Here is a 17726-nt window from a genome sequence, read left to right as displayed (position 1 = left end):
GGGGGGGGGAGCGGTATTAAAGTGCAGCCAACACAATTTGAACTGCTTGGAAAACTTTGGCTAATAGAACTCCAAAAGTGAAAAGGTTACTTTTCACTAAGGCTAGTTTAGTCCAATGCTAGAAAAAGTACAAATGCAATAAATAATGAATAAACATTCATTTTTTAAATAAAAATAAAATATAAAATATAAAAAAAGAAAGAATTATTGTTAACAACAGAAGCAGAAAAAAGGTTAGGAATGAAAAGGTTTAGAAATGCTTCTGTAAAGAGTGAAACACAATGAGTTGGGGAGAAATAAAAGGACTGCCTTGCTCCAGTAAGGCACTACTTAAAGGGAAACAATGTAATTTTTTTAATTTATCCAGTCAGTTTTAAGTTGTGAAACTTTTTCCAGCTCAATTCAGCAGTTTTATGATTAGGAGCAGAGGAGGCTGACAGCAGTACATCCCAGTACTGAGGCTTGGCAAGAGATGAGGATTTGAGAGCAAAGGCCTTGAAGATCTGAAATGGCTAACTGACGAGCTACGATTGGAGAGGGAGGAAGGTGAACATCAGGGCCAAGGTAGTGGGCTAAGGAAGTACTGAGAGATTAAGGGACTGGAAGTCTCCATTAGATTGGCTATCATCCTTAACTTTATCAAAACAAACAAGAGGAATCAGAAATATCCTAAACACAAAGTATCAGTGGAATCACTCTAAAACTCAAATAGGTTAATGACTCAAGGAAGTATCTATTTTTTTTTAAGTATTCCATGACAGCAAAGATCATTTGTTATTTAATTATTTATAAAAACAAGTACCAAGCACTCCCTGCGAGGCCCAGGCTTTTGGGGTCACCTTTCCGAGCCTTTGGCCTTCCGCTGTTCCCTGCTGCCGGCCCAGGCCCCCGCACATGGCCATTGTTGCAGAAGCCAGCCACGATGTTACAGAACTTAATGAAAAATGTTTGGACCCCATGGAAGCCCTACGTTATACCCAGGTTTACCAGGAGATCTGTGTAGGAATGGGTGTGATGGGGTACATTGTTTACAAAATCATAAGTGCTGATAAGAAAAGCAAAGCTTTAAAAGGTTCAGGCTCAGCTGCTCCAGCTCACCGGACATCATTAACGGTTCTTACTTTAGGATTATGCATAATGTGAAACATCAGGCTGGCTGTAAATTTGGGCATTTGATGATAGAAGAAAGGATGCAATGGTTTCCTATGTTAACCTTTAGGCTTTTGTTCATTCAATGAAATAAAATCATATATATACAAGAAAAAAAGTACCAAAAGATATCACATCTAACTAGGATAAACCACATGGAACTAAACAAATGTTATGCTATGGTGACATTTTTTACACTTTTATTATCTGAGCTGCAATTCAATCCAAATATTTATTAATGGTCTTATATTTGAAGGCGCTATTGACTGCAAAGCTAAATTAAGATAGATTGTGTCTTACGTTCTTCATGTGTTTACATTGGTGCTAAAAGGTGGGGGGGGAATACTTAAGGGTTGTTGTGTAAAAGACATACTCCTAAGAAAGAAATTCATCACTTATCCAGTCACACTGATAGGAAACAAGGGAGTTTGAGAAGTACAAGGAAGGAGGGAGAGCCATATGATTTCTAGATCTCACCACTGTCCTTAAACAATTAACCCTTAAAAATAGAATAGATGGGTTTGCGACTCACCTACTTTTCTGGTTAGGTTGAGAATCCTGACAAAGTACTGGCAAAATGCTGGCACTGAGAGGGGGGCAAAGTGGGCAGGAACTCCTCAATGCTACTTGGAGTGTCAGTAAAAAGGGAGTGTGGAGGCAGAGATGGGCCAGGCTATATTGGAAAGTTCTGCCATAAGCTGAGACAAAGAGAAAACAGGCCACAATGGTTTATGGCAGCTCTGCCCAAGTCTGCCTAACTCTCACCACCCCACAATAGCTCTGTCTTTTGGTTGTTGTAGGCAACAAGAGAATAAAGAAAAGTCACTGAAACTGGCATCACATAACCTAATTTAGACTCTACCACTTTTTCCATGTGTAAACATAATTAAATCAGTCAACAAACATTTATTAATTGCTTACTATGTGCCAGTCCTGCACCCATAATAACAATAATAAGAAGAAAGATTAGCACCCATCCTCAAGAAGTCACATTCTTGCAAGATAAATATGGTGTAAATGGACAGGAAACCCAGACAGAAGGAATGGGCAGTGAAGGGAAAAAAAGAAAAGAGCCACCACCACCATCCCCCCCCCCCCCCGCACTGAGGGATGTAAGCTGAGTCACAAAAGAACCAAGGAAAATGAAAGGCAAAATCAAGAAAAGCGCATCCCAGACACATGGAACAGAGAGCCCAGGGAGAAGGAAAGGACTGTGCCAAGAACAGAGAGGAGGCCCAGGCCACTGGATCATAGAGCATATGAAAAGGAATCAAGTGCAGGAAGCCTGGAATGAGGAGAAGGGTCCAAGGTGGGAATGGCTTGAAATGCCCAGCAGTGCATTTTCTCTTGATCCTGAAGTGTAACAGGGAGTTACTTACAGGTCATTTATGGGGGGTACAGCACAGTGACATAATTAAGCTTGTGCTTTGGGAAAATCACTTTGGCAGCCCAGCCAAGGGGCAGATTTGAAGTAGGCAAGTCAGTTTACCCCTTAGGGCCTCTGTTCTCCCTATAAAAGAAAGGAAACACTTATGCTGCCTACCTTACAAGGTAGTCATGAGGAAGGAGCTTTGTTATCCTTAAATCACTATTTAAGTCTAGGAATTTGAAACTTTAGGCAATATAACCTAAGAGCAGAGCATTTTCATACTGCCCCAATAACCGGGATGTTCAAGGCAAACTTGTTCATATACACAAGCAAAGGTGCCCTTCCCCTCCCTTCACAAGAGCTGGCATCGCTGTCCGTGGGTACCAACACTGAGCTGCAGAATGTCATGGAAATGATAGCTAGCCCTGAACCCTTCAGGAGAGCAGCCCAACAAGCAAAGGTGTTTCTGTTCACTACAAAGACAATTAACCTGGAAAATAGATCCATGGGAGATAATTTTAAAATTACTGTATCACCAGAAAGCCACAATCAAAAGAAGACGCTAGACATCATATTTCAAGAAGTTATCAAGGAAAACTGCCCCAAAATCCTAGAACCAGAAGCTAAAATAGAAATTGAAAGAATTCACCAATCACCTTCTGAAAGAGAACCCAAAATGAATATTACAGCCAAATTCCAGAGCTCCCAAGCCAAAAAAAATATACTGCAAGCAGCCAGAAGGAAAAAATTCAAATATCATAAAGCCAGTCAGTATCACACAATTTAGCAGCTTCCACATTAAAGGAGCAGTGGGCTTAGTATACGATATTCTAGAAAGCAAAGGAACCAGGATTACAACCAAAAACAGTCAACCAAAACTGAGAATGATCCTTCAAGAGAAAAAAATGGGCATTTAATGAAACAGAGGACTTTCAGGCATTCCTCATGAAAACACCTGAGCTGAATAGAAAATCTGACATTCAAAAACAAGGCCCAAGAGAAATACAGAATGGTAAATATGAAAGAGTTATCATAAGAAACTCAAGAAAGTTAAACTGTTTTTGTTACTATATGGGAATATAATACATGTAATTCCTAAGAACTTTATCATTATTAGGGCAGTTAAGAGTCTACATAGATAGAGGGTGTGAGTGAGTTATTATGCTGGGATGATCGTGCCCCCCCCCCAACAAAAGAAGGGGTGAGGAAGAGGGGTGCACCAGAAAATGGGAAAGGTAGAATGGAGAAAATTTTCTCACATAAAATAGACATGCAAGGAAGATCTTTTATAATAAAGGAGAAAATGGGGGTTGGGGGTGGCAAGCAATGCTTAAACCTCACTCTCATTGCAATTGGTTCAAAGAGGGAAGAAAACACACACACACACACACACACACACACACACACTTACTTTTGGGCACAGAAATCTAATTTACCCAAAAGGGATTAGAAGGGGAAGGGGATAAGAGATACTGGGGGGAAGGAGGGGTTAACTGGGAAGATGGATTAAAGGGCATAGTGATCAAAAGCAAAACAGACTTTTGAGGAGGACAAGATAAAAAGAGAGAGAATAGGATAAACAGTAAAAACAGGATAAAGGAAAATATACACTCAGTAATCATAACTATGAATGTAAAATGGAAGCAAATAACAGAATGGATTGGAAGCCAGAATCCAAAAATATGTTGCTTACAAGAGACATCTGAATCAGAAAGACACAAGTTAAAATAAAGGACTGGAGCAGACACTAATACACTTCAACATAACTAAAAAAAGGCAAGGGTAGCAATCACAATCTCAGACAAAGCAAAAGCAGACCTAGTTAAAAGAAATAATCAGGAAAACTACATTTTGCTGAAAGACACCAAAGACAATGGTATATACCAAAGATACCAAAGACAAAGGAGTATTAAAATTTTTTACAGGAAGTTTCTCTTATAAAGGTCTTGTTTCTCAAATATACAGGCAATGAAATAAAATTTACAAAAAAATAAAGGTCATTCTCCAATTAACAAATGGTCAAAGAATATGAACAGTTTTCAAAAAAAGAAATCAAAGCTAACTTAAATCATATGAAAAAATGCTCTAAAACACCACTGATTGGAGAAATGCAAATTAAAACAACTCCTCTTATCTATCAGAAATGATAAGTTGGAGGGGACATAGAAAAATCTGGACACTAACATACTGTTATTGTTGGAAACTGGCCCAACTATTCTAGAAAACAATCTGGAAGTATACCCAAAGAGCTATAAAACTGTGTATACCCTTTGACTCAACATTACCACTACTAGGTCTCTATCCCAAAGAGATCAAAGAAAAAGGAAAAGGATCCAAGTGTGCAAAAATTATAGCTGCATTTTTTTTTTTGGTGGCAAAGATTTGGAAATTGGGAGGATGCCCATCAATTGGGGAATGGCTAAAGTTGTAGTATATGATTGTGATAGAATACTATTATGCTATAAAAGAGGATAAAGGGGATGATTTCAGAAAAAAACACGGAAGACAAATATGAACCAATGCAAAGTAAAGTGAGAACAGCTATGAAATCACTGTGCATAGTAACAGCAATGTTGTAATGATGATCAACTATGAAAGACTTAGTTACTCTCATCAACAAAATGATCCAAGACAATTCCAGTTCTCTATACATTTTAGAAATGAGGCCTTTATCAGAAACACTGGTGTAAAAATCATTTTCCACCTTTCTGCTTTCCTTCTAATCTTGGTTGCATAGGTTTTATTTGTGTAAAAACCTTTTTAATTTAGTGTAATCAAAATTTTCCATTTTGCATGTCATGTTTTCTCTCTCTCTCGTTTGGTTATAAATTATTGTCTTCTCCACAGATCTGACAGGTAAACTATTTCTTGCTCTCCTAATTTGCTTATGGTATCACCCTTGATGTCTAAATCATGTATCTAAATTTCTTGGTACAGTGTGTGAGATGATGTTCTATGCCCAGTGGCTGCCATACTATGTTCCAGTTTTCCCAGCAGTCTTTGTCAAATAGTTAGTTCTTATCCCAGAAGCTGGAATCTCTGAGTTTATCAAACAATAGATTACTACAGTCACAGACTATTGTGTCTTTTGTACCTAACCCATTCCACTCGCTTTCTGATCCAGTACCAAATAGTTCTGATGACTGTGGCTTGATAATATAGTTTTAGATCTAGCACAGCTAGACCACATTCCTTTGCATTTTTTTTCATTAATTCCCTTGATATTCTTGACCTTTTATTCTCCCAGATGAATTTTCTTATCATTTTTAATAGCTCTATAAAATAATTCTTGGTAGTTTGATTAGTATGGCACTGAATAAGTAAATTAATTTAGGTAGAATTGTCATTTTTGTAATATTAGTTTGGCCTACCCATAAACAATTGATATTTTCCCAATTCCTTAGACCTGCTTTATTTGTTTTGTAATCGTGTTCATATAGTTCCTGCGTTTGTCTTGGCAATTAGACTCCTAAATATTATATTTTATCTACAGGTATTTTAAATGGAATTTCTCTATCTCTTCCTGTTGGGTTTTCTTGGTGATATATAGAAATGTTGATGATTTATTTGGGTTTATTTTATATCCTGCAACTTTGCTAAAGTTGTTGTTTCAAGTAATTTTACAATTAACAAGACAATTCCAAAGGATGAAAAAAAAATGCTATTCATCTCTAGAGAGAGAACTGATGGACTTTGAGTGTAAAGTATAATTTTTTTATTATTTTTTAACTTTTTTTCTTGGCATTATGGCTAATGCAGAAATACATTTTGCATGATTCCACATGTATATGATTTCATTTTCTTTGCCTCCTCAGTGGGTCAGAGAGGGGCGGAAGAGAGGGAGAACATTTGGAACTCATTTTAAAAAGAAAAGAATGTTAAAAATAAATAATAAATTTTTAAAGAGAAAAAAAATAAAGCAAATTCATTGAATACATTAAGAATTCCCATTAAGGCTGAAATTGAAATAATTTCAGCTTAAATAGGCTTCAAAGACAAATATGTCGTAATCTCAGGCAGTATATGTAGCGTAAATAGACCTAGATCCAACGAGCAACAGCAATGGAACTTTGAGCAAGTCATTAAAACTTGGGGGGCCTTAGTTTTCTTTTCTGCATAATGGATGCAAAAATATTTGTATTCTTCAGTCTCACAAAAAACTGTTTAGAGATAAGCACTGTAGGGGCTTTTATTAACAATAATTATCAGGGACACTATCCCCCAGAGCTCATTTTAAGCCAACATGCAATGAGGCATACTTCTTTGCAGATCATATATTATATACACTATAAGCAATCCTTACCACCAGCTTACAATGAACAAAATCCTCAATATATGGGAAGTTGAATTAAATGTCATGAAGTAAATTTTCATTATTCCCATAAAAAGCTCTAATGTGAATATTACATAAATAGATAAAGGAGACAGGGTCTTCAGCAGGTCAGTTCAGATGATGATAGTACCACGTGGATGTGGCCAAGGTCATGGTTTTTACCTCTATGTGGTCTGAATAGTGTCACAAGATTCTTATGATGAAAGCATCAATGGTTAACTCGTAAGCAAAACAAACATAGTCAAATGCATATCAGTGCTCCCAAAGAAAAAAAACAAAACTGCATTTGGATCAGTACATACATACATACATACATACATACATACATACATACATACATATGAATGAATTCTCATCACAGTTAAAATATGTACCAGGCATGGTTTACATGGCATCAATATGAGATAGTCAATTACTATAGAGACTTTTTTCTGGCTCTCCTATGCTTTATATCTGCCCTCCTAATAAATAGGTACCAAAGTGTCCTAATCTACAATAATTCTATCATATTTTAAAAATGTGAAATCCCAGCATAACAGAATAACAAATTGGTCAGACATTTCCACCTCCACAGAGAAGAGTAAGGCAGCTTACACAAAATGTAAAAAACCTGTAAAGTTTTACTTTACATAAGACTGATGTGTAATGAACATGTGCCATGGGTCTTATTTTTAGATTAACCATGAAGGAAAGATCTCAGGTGACTTTAAAAAAAAAACCTGAGATGATGAAAATAAGAAGCAAAACAGTCATTGGTTAGTACAGAGTGACACTCACACCATCCATCCAAGTGGTGTAAGGCACTTGACCTGCAGAGAGTTTTACACAAGAATATAGTTTAGAAAACAAAGACAAGGAGCAACAAAGATATTATTGACAACTTTTCTAACACAAAGGCCTTACTTACCTGTGAGAGTCCAGGCGACGACGCATGTCCTGGTGGGGTTGCCGCAAGATTTGGATGTCCCTTGTTTATTTCATGTGCTGAATAAGGGGAAGGGGTAGGAGGTCCAGGTTGTCTTGCTACTTGTGTTACCTGCAAGGAAATAAACTTTTAGTAAAATATCATATTAGCAATCAGATCTTTATGAATCTATAAACTGACACCGCTAAATTAGAGTATTTTACCCAATGTCTATAGCAAAAGTTGTAATATTTCATCAAATGGCTAGATACAAAGTATGGATCATGTTGTAGTCTTGACAACTAGTAAGCTTCAACAAGGGATAAACACTAAAGAGATAAGATATCTTTAATGTCTTTATGGACCAGAATTATCTACTCATCTAGGGCCATGTTCTGACTACTGGAATCATCAAAGTAAAAGCTAACACACATTTGTAAAATACTTCATGATAACCAAGTAAATTAGGTTTTATGGGCATTCATGTGCCCATTTTACATGAGAAAAATGGTGCAGAAGAGTCAAGGGACTTGTCCACTGTCATACAGCTAATAAGTCCTAAAGACAGTATACAAACTCACACCCATACAAATCCAAGTTCCTGCTTTTATCAACTAAATCATGCTGGGATTAAGAGGATTAGCATATATATAAATATATCTTTATATATGCTATATATATATGAGGATCTGCTATAGCAGAACTTATAGTTTCCCCTTAAATATAACTCTCTCGTTTTATAGGAGAGCAAACGAAGGCATGTCTAAAATGCATATGTAACAAAGCAGTTAGGTGCCCAATGGATATAGCACCAGGCCCAGAGTCAGGAAGACCTGAGTTCAAATCCAATCTTGGACACTTCCTAGCTTGTTGACACCAAAAAAGTCACTTCATCTCTGTCTACCTTGGTTTTCTCATCTGTAAAACAGAGTACCTACTATTGTAAAGAGCCAATGAGATCATGTTTCTAACACGTATAATGGTGTCATTTACATTAAAAGTTTCTGTCAATGTATCATTTTTTAAAAAATTATCGGTGTGTGATCATGTTCTTAAGAGAACACCAAAAGATGAGAAGTGCTGATGTGATAAAATGTGATAAAATAATGAATATGAGCTACTTATCCAGAATAGTGTAGAAACAGGCCTATCCTGGAAAATCATGAAATATCCCACAGGATCTTAAGCTAGAAATAAATCAACAAGCATTTATTAAGCAAGAAATAGAGACTGGGAACTATTTTAGACACCAGGGATTCGGAGAAGACAATAGGAAAATACAAGTTAATTTTGGGAGGGAGAGAAGGCCTAACAAATTCAAAGTGACACTTGAGTAGAGCTGTAAAAGAAGGAAGGATTTCTAAGAGGGAGAGGTGAGGAATAAGGACGCACTGGGTACAAAGAAAGCAAAGGCATAGAGACCACAGATGGAACGCAGTGTGTGAAGAACTCAAAAAATAACAACATGGCTCAGCCAAAAAGTGCATCAGGCGAGTAACGTAAGTAAGAGCCCTACAAAGGCAGGCTGGAGCTGAAACAGGAAAGGCATTAAAGCCCAAAGAGAAGCTTTTATATTGGATGCCAGAATTAATGGAAAGCCACTGTAGTTTATTCAATGGGGGGGAAGGGGGGGACACAGTCAAACCTATGTATTTAGAGTATTACTTTGGGACCCACATGCACCAAAACATTTATAGGAACATCTTCTGGACTAGCTAAGAAATAGAAATAAAGTCGATGCCCATCAAATGAATCTTTAAACAAGTTGTGGTGGATGAACGTGATGAAAGGTTACCATGCTGTAAGAAATTATGCATATGGCACAATCTTTAACATTCAGGTCACCCATCCATTTTTAATTTATTGTAGAACATGGTTTCAGATGTTGTTCTAAACCTATTGTCTACCAGACTGGGTTTTTTTTGTTTTGTTTTGTTTTCCCAGTAGCTCTTAGTAAATCGGGAGTTCTTTCCTCAGGGATTTATATTTTGGAGTTTCTTGAACACTGGGTTAGAGTTCCATTATTTCTGATTTTCCTTTGTTTCATCTGTCCCACTGATCTACTTTTCCATTTTTTAACCAGTTTTTTTTATTATTACTGATGCTCTATAATATAATTTGAGGCCAAGAAATGCTATTCCCCTTATAGTCCTGCTACTATTTTCATTATTTCCTCAGTGATATTCTAACTTATTTGTCCCCCCAAATGAACTGTTATTATTTTATCAAGTTCTATAAAGTTTTCTTTGGAAGTATGACTGGTACAGTATAATTCTCCAAATTAACTTTGGCAACATTGGTATTTTTATTACAGTGACACAGTCCAGCTGTGAACATTGAATATTCCTATTTAAGTTCATCTTTATTCCTTAAAAGAAAATTCTGTAATTAAGTGTATACAAATACTGAGTGTCCACTGGTGGATTGAATCCTATATATTCCATACATTCCAGACTTATTTTGAAGACCTATTTTTATTATTACCTTTTGGATTTTGCTCTTTTTATATAAATGCTACTGATGCTTATGGGTTTCTTTTTTAGCCTGAAACTTTGTTGAAGCTATTAATGCCTCAATCAGTTTCTTTGCTGATTCCCTAGGATTCTCTTATTTAATCGTCATGCCATCAGCAAATGGGACTTTCATTTTTTCTTTGGAGGAAGGCTAAACAAATTGTGGGAAGAAGGAAGCAGACAAGTATTTAAGTGCCTACTTGGTGTCCTCTACAGTGCTAAGCGAAGTTCTTTACAAATGTGGTCTCACTGCATCCTCACAACAACCCTGTGAGCAAGTGCTATTATTGTCCCCGTTTTATAGGTGAAGTAAGTGAGGCAGCTGGCAAGTGCTTGAGGCTATATGTGAATCCAGGTCTTCCCTGCTCCAGGCCCAGGGCTCTGTGCACTGAATGTAAGGGAATACTGCTGGCCTATAAGAAATCACAAAGATGAAGAAATATGAGAGAGGCATAAATGGATGCAATTTTAAAAAAAAAAATTGTTATAAGGGATGGCTGTCTGGAAACAGGAAAGATACAGGAAGAAATTTAGGTGATGGAAAAGCAAAAGATATCACTATTTTTTAAAATAATGAATAGGAAGCATACAGAAAAGCATGGGAAATCTTATAGGAACTTCTGCAAAGTAAGCAGAACCAGGAAAATAAAAAAACCCTGGGGACTATGACAATGCAATTCAAAAAACCTCAAATGAGAAAATAATCAAACATGAATTCTGACACCTCCCCCCTTTCTTTGCACACACAGGGGATGATGGAAGTGTTACACTGAATAAAATGCCAGACTTTAAGTCAATTACCATACATTTATGTCATCTCCTTTCAAATGGGCAATCACTGCCATAAAGCAGTACTTTTTATTCCCCCCATCTGATTCCTGGGGAGCAATTAGGCGGTGCAGTGGATAGTGTCAGGTCTGAAGTCAAGAAGACTCATCTTTATGAGTTCAAATACGGCTTCAGACATTTACTATCTGTGTGACTGTGGACAAGTCACTTAACCGTGTTTGCCTCAGTTTCCTCCTCTGTAAAATGAGCTAGAGAAGGAAATGACAAATCATTCCAGTGTCTTTGCCAAGAAAACCCCAAATGGGTCATGGAGAGCTGGACACAACTGAAAAACAGCTGAACAAAATCTGATTCTTTATTTCCCACTGTCAACAACAGCTGTTTTAAATCTCTTCTGTCCTAAAGTCTGCCCCTAATGCCAGTCACTAACTTCTCCAAAGAAATCTGACCTCACTTTACTTGAGAAAATAGAACAAGTCTTTCTTCCTCACTGCTACGCATCCCAAATTTTCCATACTCCAGTCTGAGATGAAGAAATAGCCTCTCTTGACACAGTCAACCCCATTACATGTAACCTTGATACTCTCTCCCCTATTCGTCTTATCTAGCAAACTATCCCCATAATTCTAACCTTCCCCATTTTCACTCTCTCTTTATAGAGTTCTCTCTTCTACTGAACCAAAGCGCCCACGTCTTTGTCATCTTTAAAAAACTCTTGTGGGCCTCCCATCTCCCACAATAAGTTAAAATCTAGAATCTCACCTCCTTTTCTCAAACTACTACAAAAAGTTGGCTTACACAAGGTGCCCCTCTAACTCTGATCTCACTCAATTCTCAATTTGCAATCTGTTTGGTGACCTCATCACTCACCTGAAACTGCTCCCTCCAAAGTTACCAAATCCACTCCCTGACAGGGCAAATCGAGATGTCTAGGTTTGGCACTTAAAGGCCTTCATCACCATGTTGTCTCATTCTGCTTCCCTTTCTGGTACAACCAGATGGGTCTTTTTGCTGTTCCCCCCACACTCTCCCTCATCTTGCCTTTATGCCTATATGTAAGCTTGTTCCCCTTGCTTGAAAGGCATCCCACCCCTCACCTCTACCCCTCAGAATCAACAGCTCCTTCAAATCTCAATTCAAATGTCGCCTGCTCCCTGAAGCCTTTGCTTCTGTCTCTGCATCCTCAGCATTGAGAACAGAACCTGGCATACAGGAGGGTGTTTAATCTGGTAGATATTGGAGTGCATCAACAAAAAAGTGAACACAAGATGGTAAATAAGGCATGTGACATGAAGGGCTGTGGAAGAACTATGGTTGTTTGACCTAGAAAATACTGAGATGGGCATTGCAACCTGCACATAGAGAAGTACATGCTTCTAGGCATTATCTTCAATTTTGGTTAGACCTCCGACAGAACAGGTCATAAACCACACAACGCCCTCTTATTCTTTGCTACTCTTTTCCTTATACTTCTGGAAATCTGGCAAAAAAAAAAAAAGGCATACCCAACATGATGGAGGTTTTCCTCTAGTTTTCTTCACCATGCACAAACACCAATAAGGAAAGATGCAAGTAGAAAACTTGAGATCCCTTGCCCCAGCTACTGGAGCAGCCCACTACTTTTTCCAGGCTTCCAACTCTGTGAGGCTACCTTCTACTTGACTTCTCCTGGGTAATGCAAGCCACTCCATGTCCCTTTGGGTGACACCTAACTATTACCCTTAGGAGACTATGGTATGCAATGAATCACAGCCACACAGTATCAGAGGAAGAATATTGATAAATCTTTGCTTCAGGCAGAAACTGGAAGGTGTTAAAAGTACTACAGTACTATGGCTCGACCTCACCATCAGTTATTAGGAGATGCCCACCACACACACACACACACACACACACACACACACACACACACACACACGCACATGCACACGCATGCACGCATACATACTTTAGATTGTCCACAGAAAAGCCAATCATAGTCAAGATAATGAATTCTGTTCAGTCACTTAGTTTTTCCTGTTTGAGACTTAAGCCAAACTCTTAGGAAATTACAGAATTCACTGAGGAAGTCTCTGAAATACTCTAGAGTTTAAATACTGAGCATATATCATCTAGGAATAGATAGAAATCCCTCTTGCACTAGAACTCTGTTCTGGCTAACCTCCACAACAGGAGGCAGATTTTTGTGTCTCAAATTTATCCCTGTTTTCTATTTCATAGTTATAAGCACACTCTTGAACAAAATGGCCTCTTGCTCTATCCTTCAAGGAATCTTGCAAAATGTTGACACAGGCTTGGGAGCTGTGCTGATGGAGGAGGTTTTAAGGAACATTTTGCTCTACTGAGTCATATTCTGTTTTAATAGTCAACAAACCAGAAGCACAGTAAGATCTTGTATTCTTTCCATCTTTCTTGATATGGGTCACTATCAAATAACATTCATAAAAGCCTTCCTGGCTCCCTGATTCACCCTTTGTCAGATGCCCTCTGTGTGTGTAGATGATTCTCATAAAGGCCTGAGAGAAGAAATGAGGCACCTGGGTCAGGATTTTCTTTTTTAAAAAATGAATATTTATTGCTATCATTTCTTTCTACAACTCTTACATTTCCCAATCTATCCCATCCCCAACCCTGCCAAGAAAGCCATCCTTTATACCATATAAGAAAGAATAAAAAAAGGGGGAGGGGGAAAAATTCTAACAGTGCTCCCCCTTTGCTGTGCCTCCTCCCATCTCTCCTTTAGAGCTGTTATAAGCTTGGTTATTACAATTCTGCAGGATTCCGTTTTGATTGTTTTGTTGTTGTTCTTTCCAGTTACATACACTGTTGCAGTCGTTATGTATATTGTATTCCTGCTTCTCTTTAATTCACTCTGCATAAGTTCACTTCTCTTCATGTGTTCATGTATTGTATGATGAACATATCATACAATGTTGTATTCATCAAATTCATAATCTTATTTTGTTTCCAATTCTTTGCCAAATTCAACCCAATAAACATTTATTAAGCACCTACTCTATGCCAGGCACAGTGCTATGTACTAAGAATACAAATGATGGGGAGGGGATCTAATGGGGAAGAAACGCGAAAGAAAGCTGAAAGACAGAGGTGGGAATGGGGGCATGTGACAGGAGAACCCAGCTCTGGTGCTGCTGGAGTAATGCAACTGATGGGAGAATGGCCGGACTCCAAGCCCTCAAGCCCCCCTTCAATGGAGAAGGTTTTTGCTCTGCCACCTGCTGCAATCAGAGGGGCAGAGGCTACTGAGGGTGCTGAAGAGGCAAGAGTACCAAAGCTAATGCCATCTCCGGGATGAGCAGATTCCTGGTGTGGAGTTTTTCCCTGGAACATGATGATGGTGGAGCAAATCTAAGGAGTACAGCTGGTGGGAACACCTTAAAAGGTACTGCTATAACTGGCATGTAGGACCATATGGCACAGCAGACAGAAAACTAAACACAGAATCAATCAGACCAGCGTTAAATATGGTGTCAGATACTTCTAGCTGTGTGACTCTGGGCAACTCACTTAACCTCTCTCTGCCTCTGTTTCCTCAACTGTAAAATAAGGATAATAACAGCACCTACCTCCCAGGACTGTTGAGAGATCAACAGAGAGGATACTTGTCAAGTGCCCAGCACAGAGGCTGGCACATGCATAGAAAGTGCTTAAAAAGATCTTCATCCTCTTCCATTTCCCCAGCCCTTTTGTGTTAGCCTGAAACATAATTAACTCTCCTAAATTTAATCCTATTCTGACTCGTGTGAATCTTTATGTTTCAAGTATATATACTGTTGGACTCTTGTCTTCTAATTTAATCTATTATCCTCTTCCATTCATGTTCCCAGTTATGACTGTTACTGTATCTTACCCTCCACCATTTTCTCTTCTGTTGTTTCCTCCTCTTTTCCTCCCCACTCCTTTCTAGGCCCACTTCCAAAGGAGGTACAGAAAAGAAGCCTGATCCAAGGCAGTAATTCATATTTGAAGCAGTGTCTTCTCACTCCTCTGCCATGCCTAAATCCTCATCTCTGACTTGCATATTTTTCTCTCTATTTTTAATCCCTTTATGATTTTCTCTCTGATGTTAACTTTGCCTTCCTTCTTTAAGGCTTCCTCCCCATTCCTGCCTGCATCCTCGCTGAATTTAAAATATTTTCACATAAAATGCTCTGTGTGTATGTATGTATGTATCTTTTCAGCCTTCCTTTATCTGGTTCTGATAAGCATTAGATTAATGAGATGCCCACTCCCCCACCCACTCTTGAGTGAAAGACCTTCCCTCTCATGTACCCCATCATAATAAATGGTAAGTTGCTCCCCTTTCTTCCTCATTTCTTTTTTATTTTCTCTTTTTATTCCTGTTTCTTTTTTATTTTCTCTATTAAAATAACAAAACAGAACAAAATTACATTAAGACCTAAGTTTATGCATTACTTAACTCCTTTTGTGACCAACAGATGAGACTTTAAAAAGGGACTATCTCTTCTATCCCACTAGGACAATTTATATAATAAATAACATTCATTATAAGGAAAAACAACTTATGAAAGGCTTAAGGACTAGGACCTATTCAGTGACCAGCCACAACTTCAGAGGTCCAATGCTGAAGCATGCTTCCTACCTTCTAAGAAAGAGGTGACAAAAGCTTTGTTTTGTTCTTCTGTGCACTAACATGTGTTAGAACAGTATGTTTTTTTTAATGGGGGGGATGGGGGAAGGGAGTCCCACAGCGGAGTGAAAGGGGCCTTAGTGAGAGTAATGAACATGGAGAGGGGAAGAGAAGGGAGGAAAGGAAAGAAAGACCTACCAATGAAACATTTTTTAAACGTACAGACAAAAGTAGAGGAAATTTCAGGGGGACACAGAGATGAGCAGGTCAGCTTTGTAAATACATACATGTTGAATTTATTATGCACTTTTTAAAAACTGTACATAACAGAAATTTGCCATTTTATATACATTATTTTTCTGTTTATCTCTGTACAGAAATAGAGTATTTCGTTGTAAATATTCATGTTTATTGATATATCAAGTTCATATTAATAAAAATTAAAATTGGGGTAAATAAAAGAAAAAGACAAGTACATCAACACACAATCTGTAGAACTATGATGTGGTTCAAACATCCTGAAGAAAAATGGGAAATACACTAAAGGAGTGAATAAAATGCCAATACCTTTTGATACAGAGAGCCTACTATTAGCTGTCTACCCAAAAAACGTTTTAAAGGGGGAGCAAGGGAAAGTTCCATATAGTCAAAGTATTCATAGCAGCACTCTTTTGTAGTAGCAATAACTGAAAACAATGGGAGGTCCTGACTGGGGAACAGTAAAACAAACTGTAGTACATAAATGAAAAGAATGTTACTATGTAGAGAAAAAAGATGACTATGAAAAATTCAGATAACAACTTCTACCAACTAATGCAAAATGAAGTAAACAAAACCAGAAAAACATTCCACACAATGACAGAGTGGAATATTACTGTGCATTCACATCACGATGAATGTGATGAATACATACAGAGAATCCTGGGAAGATCTATATGAACTGAAGCAGAATGAAACAAGCAAGGCCAAAAAAAAAAAAAAAAAAGCAATCTACATAGTGACTACAACAATGTAAAAGGAAAGAAAAACCACCAAAAAATCAAAAATGACTATAACAAAATTATGAAGATCAAGAAAATCATAGAACTTAAAGGAAGAGAGAAAAGAAGACAACTCCCACCCACCCCTTCTCAGAGGATGGAGGTCCACTAGGGTTATGTGGACATGTTTTGGGACTTGTTCAATATATCAATCAATTATTCTTTTTTTTTTTTTAGCCTTTTCTTTTTCTGTCTTTACTAAATACTACTTGCTATATGAGATAGCTCTCTGTGAAGGGGAAAGGAGAGACACTGAGAATAACTAGGATGATCTAAATAACAAAATATATAATTCAAAACTTATTTAAATTTTAATTTTTAAAAATACACGGACAGAATACCTACAACAACATACAATGCTGTGACATTAAAAAAACTAAACAGCTCTAGAAAAAAAAAAGATGAGAAAATACAGCACCACTATCACCCCTTTCCTTGAAAAAGTTGGGGACAAGAAGCATGGAACATTGCACATACCCATGCTCAGTTGATGTGTATGCTTACTTATGCCATTCTTTATTTTTTCATCTTTCTTGTTTATTCTGTTGCAAGTTTAAGAGTAGAAATCAAGTAAACTACTCAAAATACTCAACCTATCCCACTTAAACTGATAAGATGCTAGCTCAGACACCTGTCACTCAAGGTATGAATCAGATGTGAACAAGGCCTAAATGGCTCTAGTGAATCAATCAACCAAGCACTAGATTTAGACTTCAATTTGTTAGAGTTAACTGTGACCCCCCCCATTTGAGGTTTTCTTGGCAAACATATTGGAGTAATTTGCCGTTTCCTTCTCTAGCACATTATACCAGATGAGGAACTGAGGCAGAGGGTGAAATGACTTGACTAAGACCACATAGCTACCACATAAATATCTGAGGCCAGATGTGAACTGAAGAAAATGAGTTTTCTTGATCCAGGACTAGCACCAAGCCACCCAGCTGCCCAGACCACAACTTACAAGTCCTTAAAAGTCACCGGATGGAAGAGAGTGCCATTTCAGCAGAAATATATTAG

The 17726-nt window shown here is 37.7% G+C and overlaps 2 protein-coding genes across 7 annotated transcripts in view; both read right to left on the bottom strand.

The window, feature by feature from the left end:
• Positions 1-17726, bottom strand: part of HP1BP3 (heterochromatin protein 1 binding protein 3) — a 483172-nt gene that overhangs the window by 320828 nt on the left and 144618 nt on the right. The window lies entirely within an intron of this gene.
• EIF4G3 (eukaryotic translation initiation factor 4 gamma 3) overlaps positions 1-17726 on the bottom strand; it is a 411795-nt gene that overhangs the window by 279182 nt on the left and 114887 nt on the right. For 5 of the 6 annotated variants that reach the window (XM_069079469.1, XM_069079465.1, XM_069079464.1 and 2 more), the window contains exon 3: positions 7759-7887. The gene's annotated coding sequence lies outside the window, so the exon portion shown is untranslated. Of the gene's footprint in view, positions 1-7758; positions 7888-17726 lie in introns of those variants that run through there. The other variant, XM_069079467.1, reaches the window with a different exon arrangement.

This window comes from Petaurus breviceps, unplaced genomic scaffold (assembly GCF_028583685.1).
Source record: "Petaurus breviceps papuanus isolate PSGF00001 unplaced genomic scaffold, PetGlider_PUasm1.0 91041, whole genome shotgun sequence".
In the NCBI taxonomy this organism is placed as follows: Eukaryota; Metazoa; Chordata; class Mammalia; order Diprotodontia; family Petauridae; genus Petaurus; species Petaurus breviceps.
Note: the sequence above shows the minus strand (reverse complement) of the source record. Positions and strands in the feature narration are given on the sequence as shown.